We start from the raw sequence: 13,406 nt of genomic DNA, 5'->3' as shown, positions 1-13,406 counted from the left end.
GGGCAGACACAATAAAATATTCTGTGCAAATAAGGAATAACTTAGGAGTATGATCCCTAAGAGACTGTGTCCGAAAGGACAGCTTGTTATATCTGCAAATTTTTCTCACCATCCCTTAAGTTTAACATCCAAATTTCTGTTGGTAAAGATACTTTTGGGTTTCCAATCCAAATTTTATCTGCAAATGTTTCTAAGAGTCCCAGAAGTTATCATGGTTTCAAATTTGTTTCCCTTTTAATGTAAAATGAAATTAGATGTCTTGAGAAAATTGGGATTTAAATGTGTGTGTGTTGGCTGAGAGAAAGGTTATATTAGACATTGTCAGTGAACTTTTCCCTGGAGGAAGAGACATTCCTGAAAGAGTAAGGCAGTGGAAGCTTTAGTGTATCACAAAGTCAGTAGACGCTTCAAAACCCACAGAGACAGGCTCCAGATCTAGAACTTGGCGCAAAGAGTAAAGGAAGGAAGACTGGGTGGAAGCCAGAGTCTCACTGCTTAATTCAAAATTTTTCTTGGAGTCATTCGTACACCCCCCGCCCCCCAAAAGACCCCTAATCCCAGACTGTACTAACATTAGGACTCTATTTCAACTACACTGTGGATAAAGTATGGGCTCTGTGTGCAACCTGACCAGTGATGACAGAACTGTTTCTGTAGAAAAAGCTACAAAACGTTTATTAATGAACTTGTGGAAGATACTCATTCATAAACTGGGACTGTCATATAGCTTTCATTTGAATACACACATTTTTACACAGGCACACACACATTGTATTGATTTTTTCCTTTAGTTGGGGAAAGAAATTATTTCTTATTCACTCTGAATAATTACTTTTTTCCTTATTGACAGTTCCCAATTACTTCTGGGGTACAAATATCATAAGCACCTTTCAAAAATTATTTTTCTTTCTTCCATGTTATATACTCTCTGATTACCACAACTTGTAATAATAATAATAACAACAACAACAACAAACTTTAGAACCATTTTATAAAAGGCAAAGGAAGGGCAACTGTTAGAAATTCAGTCAGAATATGCTGATTATTAAAAGCCAAAACCAACCTTCGAGAAATAAAATTTTTATTTTCATTTAAACTTTTTTGTTCACCCATATAACTAGGCAAATACTCTACTGGCTGTGTCACATACTTCAACACATGGGTCCTTGTAACAATAATTTTATTGAAATACAGTTTATATACCACACCTCTCACCCATTAAAGTGTACAATTTAATGGCTTTTAGTATATTTACAGAGTTGGCAACCATAAATTTAGGACATCTTCATCACCCCTCAACAAACTCCACCTTTTAGCTGCCACCTCACCTGGCCCCACACAATACCTGGCCTGAGGCAAACACTCATCTGCCTTGTTTGCATAGATTTGAGTATTCTGGACATTTCAATGGAATCTTATAATATACAGCCTTTTGTGAATAGCTTTGTTCACACTGCACAGTATTTGAAGCTCGTCCATGTCACAACTTGCACCAATTCTTTTTCCTTCATTCCTTTTTACTGCTCAAGAATATCCCATTGTAAGGTGAATAAGAAAGTTAAGTTCCTCTCAGCTTGATCAACCTTAGATAGGCTTATTCCTGACTCTAGGCCTCTAATCTCTCTTTCCAGAGCTTTTGCCTTATAAATGTTGTAAATATGAATCCTTTCTCTAGCCTGTTGAGATGTAGATATTTTTAATAGTCAACCAACCATTTTACAATCCCTGAAATTTATTTCTTAAGGACGCAGGCGCCATGTCTCTGAAATGTAATCCTGGAAGATAGCATCCTTGCCTCCTAGTTTCAGTAAGAGAAGAGGAGCCTAATTTCAGTGAGGAACCTTGCTCCAAGTTGAAAAAACATGTTTACTTTTCCTTTGGATAAAGTTAATTACAAAACACAGATGGCCTATGACTTCTCCTAGATGACCTGCAGTACTTTTTCACAAGTTTATCCCCAGTCTTGAAAATTCTTAGCCCCTCTGCTTCACATGAGTTGAGTTCACAGTGGGTTCTGGCTTCTCCTCACTACTGCAATAGCTTTGAATAAAGTTGCCCTTGCCTGCTCAAATTTTCCTGGTGCAACTTTTGTTTTGACTATGGATATATCATATTTTATTTACCCTTTCATTAATCAGTAGTTGCCTGGGTTGTTTCTACTGTGAACTATTATTAATAAGACTGCTATGAATAGTCATACATATATTTTTCTCTATTTAAAAGATGAAATATTGAACTCAGAATTTATTTTTCATATATAAATGTCTCTTAAAGTGGGAACAAGTGGTTTTTTTTTCCTTGATAAAGGAATATATGTGATCAAAAGTTAGAATGAGTCTTTAGAGATAATTTGGTTCAGACTGTAAAAGTTTAGAAAAAAATGAATTTTATTTAAGAGATAAGGTAATTATGCCAAAGTAAGGTAGCAACTGATAAAAATGGAAACAACAATGCCTAGCTCTGATCCCCTGCTCCAAGGATCTCCCCCTAGGAGTGAGGACTCTCACACTGCTCAGCTATTAGTCACTCTCCTACAGAGCTTTCCCTAGTAAGAACCCCTGTGGCATGTTTGCTTTAGAGAGAAACAAAATAAAAACAGTACAAGCCAGAGATTCACTAACAGGAATTATCGAGGCAGTAATTTACAGAGAACTGAATGCATACTTGATTGGACCTGGCAACCTACTGGAAGTTTCCTCTAAAACTGCATTAACTACAGAGAAAATATTTGTTACCATCTTTTATACATCTCAAATGTAAATATTTTAATGATACAAGTATTTTTATCATTTAAATGCATTTGATGGCTTCAGAAGATTGGATGCCACACAGAAATTACATTTAACAATTATTTCACTGAAATAAATACAACAGTAAGCTCTTACTTTAATGATTCATTCTAAAGGATGATAGCAAAATATCAGCCAGTTCCAGTTCCTAGCTTTCCTTGCAGGCCTTTATTGCTACACAATGAGCATTTGTCCTTGGTTTCTAATTACTTACATTAGGGAAGCTTTTTCAATACAAGATTCCCAGGTGTTGGTAGCTCTCTTCAGTTCCTTTATGCATTGTTCCCTTAATTGTTACTTCAAACAATCCGTTACACATTCATATGCTAATTACATAGTCCTTGGGCGTGAGAGAGTACCCCACTTTAAAAATTCTACTTAGAGGTCTGATAGATGAGATGTGATAGCTCCAATGAACAAGAAAAAAAGAAGCTACTTCACTTTTTTTGTTGTTGCATTATATACTTTTAAAACCAGTAAATCCTGTATAACTTAGAATCTATCCAAGTGCTTACACATTTTTAAATCCACAAAAATGAAATTATATATATATACATGTGTGAATATATAGATGTATATACGTATATATATAACATATATATATATATGATATATATATCATATATATATAGAATGACTTTTTCCTGTTTCTGTGGATTTTAGTTTCTTGAGTTTTTAGACTTTCTTTTCCTTTCCATTAAAAGTACTTGCCATTTTTATTTTCGTCTGTCTCACAGTGACAAAAGTAGAAAAGAAATTTCAGGATGGAATTGAACACATAACATACAAGAATGTGTACATTAATGAATACTTTTAAAGCCTACTCTAAAATTTGTCTGGAAAAAATATTATTCATGAAGTGAATTTTGAACTTGCTAAAAAACCCAAAATTGTGAGAACTTTGGTTATATTAATTTAGGTAACCTTAAACGTTCCTGTTCCAAATCACTGCAACTTGCATTGACTTTCAGCATCTATATAAAAGCAAATAGGAATATACTTGCATGCACTAACATATATGAACACATACATATTACTTTATTTTCCTTTACACTCACTTAAAGGAAATGAAAGTGTTAATTGCTAACAATTAGCATTTTTTCAAGTTTCAAAATTACCTCCTTCCAAATAAGAATGAGGGTGTTCATTTCTTAAGATATCATTATAAATATTCAAAGTACAAAATTGCTTCTGAGGGTCCCCTCACCCTAAAGAAAGTCTTTGCTATGTGGTGGTCAACAATTTATCATTTGCATCTTACTACAAATTTTAACTGCAGTGTTCTGACAAAACACACAGGCACACAGCCATGTACACATTCTGATATTATAAAGTGCTTGAAATATGAAAGGGAGGAGGCACAGAGTGGTCTTGAAAAAGACATTTCAGGGAGACTATAACTACAGGTTTACACCTGACGTCTGGGATTACGGATTTCTTGAAGTGGACTTGTCCATAGTATATAATTCTTCCTATGTTCTCTCATGTTCTTTAGAGAAATCATTAAGGATATTCAGAAATCTGGAAAAGTGTTGAAGAATGGAAAAAGTTAGAGATGGACCTTTGAAGCCATGGATGAGACTATCAAGGGAGAGGGAGAGGGACTGAATGTCCCAGATAGAGAAGGGCTGAGCACCCAGACTGGCACAGGGTGGATCCCAAGGTTAGAGGGGTCAGCTGAGCTCTTGTGTAGGGTCTGCATATGTCACTAGAAACTTATTCTTGGTGACAGTTCACTGTGATACAAGGTCATAGAATCTTCATTATTTTAATTTTCATACTACTCTCTTTTTATCTGGATTTCTTTTAAAAATTGAGGAGGCAGTTTACTAAGTTGACTTAAAGGTATTGAATATATTTCATACCTTTGAGTATATTCTGAAGGAAAATATCAAAGAAGAGTAGGAATAATAAGATAAATATTTTAGCTGAACTGAAAGGAGTTAAGTGTGTGTTTGCAAAGAAAGGAGGGTGACTTTTGAAAGCCTGAGGGGGCTGGAAACCTCTGAAGATAGTCCAGTGTCGGCAGAGCAATTATCGTCTGCTAAATAATTTGACATCAGACATACATAAGACTAATGTGGTTGTAGTAAAATGAAAGTTGACAGTGACAGCAGTCATAATTATCAATGGAAATAAAATAAGTACCCTCTCTAGTAGAAAAAAATAAAGTAAAATCAGAAACAGGAGTTCCTTCAAGAAGAGAAACAGTTTTGGATGAAAGCACACCTCTGAACACATTGTCTGGCTCCTGGAGTCATTTATGTGTTCAGATGTCTTGATGGAACTTTCTCCCTCTGGTAAGAAACCCGATGGACATCATTATCCAAAGTACATGTATGAAGGCACAAATTGGATGTCAACCTACTTTATATACAAACAGAGATATGAAAAATTATGATATACATGTGTAATAAGAATTGTAATGCAAAAAAAACACAAAGTGCATGTATAAAGACATGAATTGGCATAAACATACTTTATACACAAAGATATGAAAAATTGTGCTCTATATGTGTAATAAGAATGTAATCATTCCACTATTGTGTATTAAAAAAATAAAATCAATTAAAAAAAAAGAAACCTGAGTTTCTCATCCAAGTGATACAGACCAAAAGTCTACTAGCTAAATAAGGCAACTTCCAATAAAATTAAATTCAGCCATAAGTAGAGTTTGCAATATATATAGTAGATTTTTCTCTGTGGATATTTTCATCATTCAATGTTAAAGTTGACTTTCAGTCAAATTAAGTTATCAAATAGTCAGTCCTTACCCATCTGGAATGTTAACTTCCAGTATCTATGCAAAGACATTTGTGAAATATGATGCAGTTAATTATGGTAACTCAGTCAGTAGGGCTTCTTTAGGAAATAGTAATAGTTCAAAGATTATTCTCACTGTTAATCACTTCAGATGTAATCCAAGTCCCTAAAAACACTCTGCTTTTCAAAATATACAAGTCATTTCCCCCTTAGACCATCTGTTTTCCAATTTCATCGCTTTCGAGGATTAGAAAGAGTTCCACTAGTTTTCTCATCTCTGAAAAGGCTTCAACTTAATGCCAAATAGGGGGCACATTGATCTTTAGTATTCCGAAAAAAAATAAGTTTTGAGTCCAGTTGACCTATTTAGGGATAAGATTAAAGAGATGAAAAAGTAAAGGCTTGAGACATGATATGAAAAAACCCAATGGTAAAATTATCAAAGGAGATGGAAAGATTGAACACAAAGGATAATGTAAAAGTACAAAGGGAGTCATTTCTTCCATATGCTATTTCAGCAGTGAGACATCCAATTAAATACCTGTCTCATAGGACTAAGGAAGAGTTCAGAGGTGAGCAATTAAATTTTGTTGTTCTTTAGATAATGGCTATGAATGCTTTCCTAGAGAGGATCTGTATGTTGGCCATATGTTTACCAAATCCATTCAAACTTTTCAATGAAAGATCAAATCACAGGCTTGTCTTGGAAAGTAGCTAATATATTTTTCTGTATTAGGCATGTGTTTTTAACCTAATATAATTTATCCATGTTTCTAAAGTTGAGGTTTTCTTTTCTGTTAAATAAATGTTAACTTTTATCTTTATTACCCAATTGTAATTTATGCCTGCTAAGAAATCAAATTTAAAAATACTGGTAAGCAAAAATAATTTTAAAACTCATTTATAATTCTATCTCCTATAGATAACTATTGCTCATAATTTTGCATATGTATGTTTTCATAAATGTTATAAGCATATTTAGTAAATTTTAATTAATTAAATTACTCTATTCATTTGGTAATGTGCATTTTATACAAAATAATAAATCACTGATCTTCTCAAATTAATGAATATAGTGTTACAGAATCATAGAGTTCACTTAAAGCATTCTCTACATTTTGGATACTGGGATTTAACAGTTGATTTAATTTTGGAAAATTTATTTCCTGGAATTAAGTAATATGAGTGATGACACTTTCCATTCAGCTAGCCTTCCTTGAACTTCATGAATAAATAAAGTCTTCAGGAATTTGCACTTTTTCCCTGTCAAAAGTCTTACACAATACCAAAAAAGCACTAAGACAGCCAGAACTCCTATTATCATACAGAGCTATCATTATAGCCACGTAATTCTACATCCATAATAGTGAATTTGTTTGACCACAAGAGAAAAACCAAATTGTTGATGACATAGTGATAATAGGAACAAACATGGAAATAACATGTGTAAAAAAATTTAAGCAAGAAGGAGCTAAAAACAACATTACAAGTGGGAAGAGGAAACAAATCTGTATAAGAAAAGGCATATAAATGTGGTCAGAAAACATGGAATTTATTAAGTTACAAAGGCAATGTGTTATCATATTTGTGTTAAATATTATACTATGCTATTAATTATCTGTATAACAACAGTATATGATCATCTAGCAACATAAATAAGATTGCTGGTGTGAAGTCTTATGCCCATGTGTTTGCACTAAGATCTGTTGTTGAGTAAGAACATCTGCTGTGCCGTTCTATGATTGGGATCACACGGGATGTTCTGGACAATTGGCACCCTGATGTAAGCAATTAGAGGATACAATGGAATTCCACTCAGATTTACCATGAATAGCATAAAACACAGAGAAAGTTCGTAAGTAAAAGATAGACTTATTATAAATATAAAAGAAAATGTGAATAAATGAAGAGATCCACCACATTCCTCAATAGGGACATTGAATTTGGGGAAACTATTAACTCTTTCTAGATTAATAAATAGATCAAATCTCACTGTAATGTTTTTATTTGAAAAAAATATTCTAAAGTTTATATGCAAATATAAATGCAAAGTAATAAAAAATTTAGGAAAAGTGAAATAATATGTGCTTGGTTAGCCAATATCTTTAAAATGATAAACAAACAGGCAGATCAAGAAAAAAAGAACAACACATTAAAATTGAACTTAGCGTAGATGCAAGCTTAATCTATGATAAAGCAAATGTCACAAACGTGAGGCAAGAATGAAATTTCAACATACAAGAAACACTGGCTATTTGGAAAAGGAATTCAAATCACACTTTCTTTGTACATACATCAAAATAAATTACAAGTGGATTAATAATGTTTTAAAAACCAATGGACCAAAGCTATAAAATACATTATTGTTTATTTAATTTATCATAAGATAGAGAATGACTTTCTATTTTTTTTAGTTGTAGATGGAAAATATGCCTTTATTTTATTTGTCTATTTATTTATTTATTTGTTTATTTATTTTTTATGTGGTGCTAAGGATGAAACTCTGCCACTGAGCTACATCCCCAGCCGCTGGAGATTAACTTTCTATGCATGCAGGAAAGATACAAAGAAATATTCAAAGTTTTGATTACATAACATTTAAAGCTTATATAAGAAAATGTTTAATGAAATGCAAATTATACCTGCTGCTATTGCTAACTTCTAAAATACATTAAACAAACATATAGTTTTTTTAAAGGCTAATATAATTAATAAATCTACAAAGAACTGTTAGACTTTGAGTATCAAAGTAAAATAAAACTTGAGATAGCATTTTTCTAGTTAATAGGTTATCAAAAGTTTATGATTATTTTAAACAGTATTCAACGATGCTCAAAAAATCTTGAGATGTTCTCTGACACACAGATGGGAAAAATAACTAGTATAAAGTTCCTGGGAAGTCAGTTGGCAAGAGTTACCAACATCCTTAAAATGTTTAATATTCTTTGACACATTAGGAATAGATTTTAAAAAGTTAACTGAGGCAAAGACATAGGATTATGTTTCAAGATATTTAGAGCACTGAAAGTATAAGAAAAACTGGAAAATATGTTGATGCACAAAAATAGGAGAAATTTAAATAATTAGTTAATGTTCATAATAAAAAATAAATATGAAGCCTCTACAATTATATTTTGGAGCCTTGTAACATAGCTTGGTGGTGGTGCACTTTCTTAACATTAGGGAAGCCCTGGGTTTGATCCCAAGTACCACAATTAAAGCTTGTCCTTACAAGAAATTGCAGCATAGATGTAACATTAACAGCATTTTGATGTTAGGCTTAGGAAATCACAAACACATGGTAGGCATGTAAGTACTTTGGCTACAGATAATTAAAAGCAAGTGCAATAGCAAAATAAGTGATGTTGCAAATTTTCAGGTCATCTTAATGGCCATGATGCTCAGATTAACTGGGTCCTCAATTTGTGGGTAAACCTTGAAACACCTTATTTTCGTTCGTGCCTTATTTCTAAATCAACACTCCTGCATAGACAAATTAAACCTAAGTGTCAATACTTTAAGCAGGAAAATCTGGCAGCTTTATGTATTAGCAGCCTATTCTGAAATAGGTGTGGACCATATGTTAAAATTGCTGCCAGTATGTTGACTGATTCGTTATGTAGTTATGTCTGGGCAAGGCATATTTTATGGACCCTTTTCAGCCTATTGACTGAGAATTCATTTTGATATGATTTGAATTCCATTTAGATTATTTTTATTAGACTAGAAAAAGAAACTTTATTCACAGGAAGGATTCTTTGATAGTAAACATATTTTTTCCGACAGAGTTTTAAGATTTTTTTGGTTTGTTAATATCTTTTATAAACTGAAACACCACACACTGTTTATTGCTGAGTAAGCCTAATTAAGCAGGGCAATATTTCAAAAAGAAACCAGGGTGAGCCTGATAAATCTGCCTAATTATTAAATACATGAAAATATTTTGTGCCTCTTTTCACTTCATCCTTGTAGAAACTTATGTTTCTACAAATGTGAAATAGGGGTATATAGCTCCTGTTTACTTATAAAAATACAGTAATAAGAGAAAGAGCATCATGCAACTATTTTAAACTTTTTAGAAAAAATGCATTTATATCAATGCATATCATTTCTCAAATACTTTTCAGGCATACATTGTTTTAAAATTTTCAATAATGATACAAAATCAAAAAATTTCAACATATATACACTCTGTATAGTATATGCTTGCTCACTCACAAAATTATTCACTTGTTTACTGTTTTTATCTGGTTCTCAGCCTGAAGTACTCTTTAGTCATCAAGATAAGTATGAACACTCAACCCGCATGGAAAATATGAATCCTTATAGTAATCAAATGTTGAATTGTTTTTCCCTCAAGAATGACATGAACACAGAAAATAAAATATTTAATTTTATAATTAAATTTAGAGGAATTACTCTTATCCAGCTGCTTCATTGCATTTTTAAAATGATCACATTTAAAAAAATTTCACAACATTAACACTTTCCTTGTTTTGGAAAAGAACAGAAGATTATTATTTATTTCAAAGTTTGTAGTATTTATATTTTGAAGAAATTCTTTGGTTTCAACCATTTTCCCCAATAGCAATTTTAAGAAATTAAATGCCTTGATAACATCACTCATTAGTTGACTTTCAATGGTTACCAAGCTCCTGACTACATTATATAGTCATTTTTCATAACTGCACATTTTAAAAAGATTACATCAGCTTTCTTGGTAGATTTAAGTGTTTCCTTGCCAATAGATTAACAGGTGATAATTATTACTCATCATCTCATTTTTATCCATTGTAAGGTTTATTTGGAGTGAGTGGAAACTGCTCAAATCCTATTGATAGTGTATAAGGCCCACAGAATCATTTTATTTGCTTCACTTTCCTCTGCTTGATACTTAAACTCTCCATCCCATGCTGTACTCTTCCCAGCATCCCTCTTGTACTCTCTCTCTGATGCAGATAAATGCATTATGCTTGGAGTGTGGTGTCTCCAAGATCCTCATTCTGTGAACCACCAAAGTCGGCCTTAGAAAGAAATGATTGGATTCAACCACCAATCACAACTCTTATCTTCAAGTCTTGTGATTGGTTATCTATCCTGACTGATGACAGCACTGAGTTAGTGGCCCACTGTTGCAATAGATGTTCCCAAGTTTTGGCTAAAACTTGAATGCTCTCTGCAGTGGCAGACGCTCAAAGTTGTTCATTAGGTTGCCTGGATAACAAAGGTTTTTTTTTGCACTTTGAGGATCAATATTTATAAAGCCTTCTTGTTCAGTACATAATTAATAGCCTTGGAGAATACATTTCATTAGTTATATTTTACACACAATTGCAAATGGTTGGCCAGGGCTGGGATATTATTTATTTTGAAATAGTTAACTCAGTTGGAACAAATGTGTTTTCTCTCCAGGTTTACTGTTTAATTTGTGAGGATGTCAAGAGACTCAACAAGTTAATGCAGTGTTTTGGCCGGGATTGCAACCAGGACATCACTGGCATTTTGCCCTGAAGTTACTGGGCCCCTGGGACACCTCAAGATAATTAACATACTCCTGCAGTGTTTAATGTGATAATGGCAATGGTTAAAGAAGAGCATCTTCCAGAAGAGCATGGGGTAGCATTTTTGCACCTCAGGAGGGCTAGCTCTATGGGCAAGTCAATGTTTCTAAGTCTAAAACATAAAGTGCTTTTAGCAAAGATTTAAACCTTGAAATTTGTGTATGATGCACTATTAAGCCACAAGATATTAAAATAAAACATATTCCCTTCCATATATTTTTAAACATCTAAGTGAGCATACATTTCTGAAGTTTATACTCCTGACATTAATATCACTAATGGCAAATAATTTTGATGGATAATGTTTAATTGATAATCTACTATATGTCTAGCCAAAGATAAATTGATTTAACCTTCAAAATAAAATCTCATTAATATGCATTTTGTGCTCAAGAAGGTCATGAACTAGCAGCATCATACTTGAAGTTCTTTGACATGTCATTCAAGTTCATTGGCAAACTAAGAAAATATTGACTACCAAAACATAAATCATTTCAAGCTACCTTTTTTCAAACCTCGGAAATAGCTTACATAAAGTCTCAACCCCTTTCATTTTAAATAGTATGTATGTACCTCCACCTAAAATGTCTTGATTCATACAATATAAAATGAAAGTAATACTTCTTATAAAGATTAAATTCTCAGAAATGTCTCTAGTTTAAGACCAAGAAGCATTAGTAGTTTGGCATTTCCCAGGCAGACCCCTGCCAGAGCTTTTGAGAGTGTGCCTTCATTTCTCCCTGAACATTTCTAGGTGATACAGATTCCAGAGGATGCTTTGACCCTCTGAATCAGAGAGTGACTAGTGATTTGGGATGGTGGTCCATGTCAGGGAAACCAGTGGTGTTGCCCTGACACAGCTTTCCCATCTCTCACAAAGCTCCCTTGTCACCTGAAGGAGTGTGTGCCCAGTATATTGTCATGTTCTAGTGGGCCTTGCTTATCAGGGAGAAAGATGACTGCCATCTCTTCAGCACAACCAACAAGAACTAATGTAATTTTATTAGTCTTTTATGTGATTATGCCCATGATGCCCAGTGCAGTAGTTTGAGTTATAATAACAAAACCCTGGAAAGGTTGTTATATGTAAAACCAGCATGGTGCATAGCACATGAGTGAGTAAAGTAATGAAAGTCACCAATCTCAAATCATGTTCAGTTCTAGGTAAGAGAGGTTAGGCAAGTATGCAGAAGAAAACTCTTCAGGAAGAAAACAGCACTGAGGATTTTATTTTATGGTCTTCAACAATCCCATTATGTTCTTATTTTAATAAAAAATTTTAAAAATTAGTCTTTAAAATACTACTGACCACCAAAGACATTTTAACAAAATAAATAAATAAAAATGAAAAGAGAGAGATTAATAGATGGTTTATGATTTTAATGAACTTGAGTCTCTGAATTCAAGGCATGTCTTGGGGATTTTTCACAAAAACAATCGATCTTTTTCATGGCTCTAATGCCGCTGCAACTTCCTGCACACAGCCAGCAGATTGCTATGGACACACACTTGGATGCCTTTCTCTCTTACCACATCTCCAGACGTTTATATTTGGGGACAAAAAGAAAGAGCATTGGTATCCTTTCAGTGCATGATGCTTACTTGGGACTTTAGACAACATACCTTTGTAATACAGATTACAACCAGAAATTAATAGTGTGTTTAATAATTGTTTCCACACAAACAAAAAAGTAATGCTTTAAAAAAATCCTGAAAAAAAAAAAAACAACAACAACAAGCATCCATAACTCAATCATTTAAGGCAGTGGTAAACACACGATTGCACAGAGGTGAGAGAGGCAATACCAGATTTTTGCGTCTCTTGTGTACGCACTTTATAAAGAGGCAAAAAAGAAAGTACCAGATTAAAAACTGAATATAGCTGGGTGCAGTGGTGCATCCCTGTAAATCCCAGTGACTCGAGAGGCTAAGACAGGAGGATCACAAGTTCAAAGCCAACCCCAGTAATGGAGAGGTGCTAAGCAACTCAGTGAGACCCTTTATCTAAAAAAAAAAAAAAAAAAAATAGGGCTAAGGATGTGGCTCAGTGGTTGAGTGCCCTGAGTTCAATCCCTACCACATACAACACACACACACACACACACACACACACACACACACACAACCCGGAATATAGACTGCTGGATAATTCCAGGTAACAGTTCTTATTTTTCCCAACAATTTAACTATAAACTACAATATTTTTGCCAGAACTTTATGATTTACTGAATTATTTAGTTAATCTTTGCAAATAAGTTGACAATAATTTTGGTCAAATATTCAATAATCTGAA

The 13,406-nt window shown here is 33.4% G+C and overlaps 1 protein-coding gene across 1 annotated transcript in view; it reads right to left on the bottom strand.

The window, feature by feature from the left end:
- Ptprz1 (protein tyrosine phosphatase receptor type Z1) overlaps nucleotides 1–13,406 on the bottom strand; it is a 175,390-nt gene that overhangs the window by 118,134 nt on the left and 43,850 nt on the right. The gene's annotated exons all lie outside the window — the stretch shown is intronic.

The sequence above is a fragment of the Callospermophilus lateralis genome, chromosome 1, assembly GCF_048772815.1.
Source record: "Callospermophilus lateralis isolate mCalLat2 chromosome 1, mCalLat2.hap1, whole genome shotgun sequence".
NCBI classification, from domain to species: domain Eukaryota; kingdom Metazoa; phylum Chordata; class Mammalia; order Rodentia; family Sciuridae; genus Callospermophilus; species Callospermophilus lateralis.
This window is presented reverse-complemented; position numbering and strand designations above follow the sequence as displayed.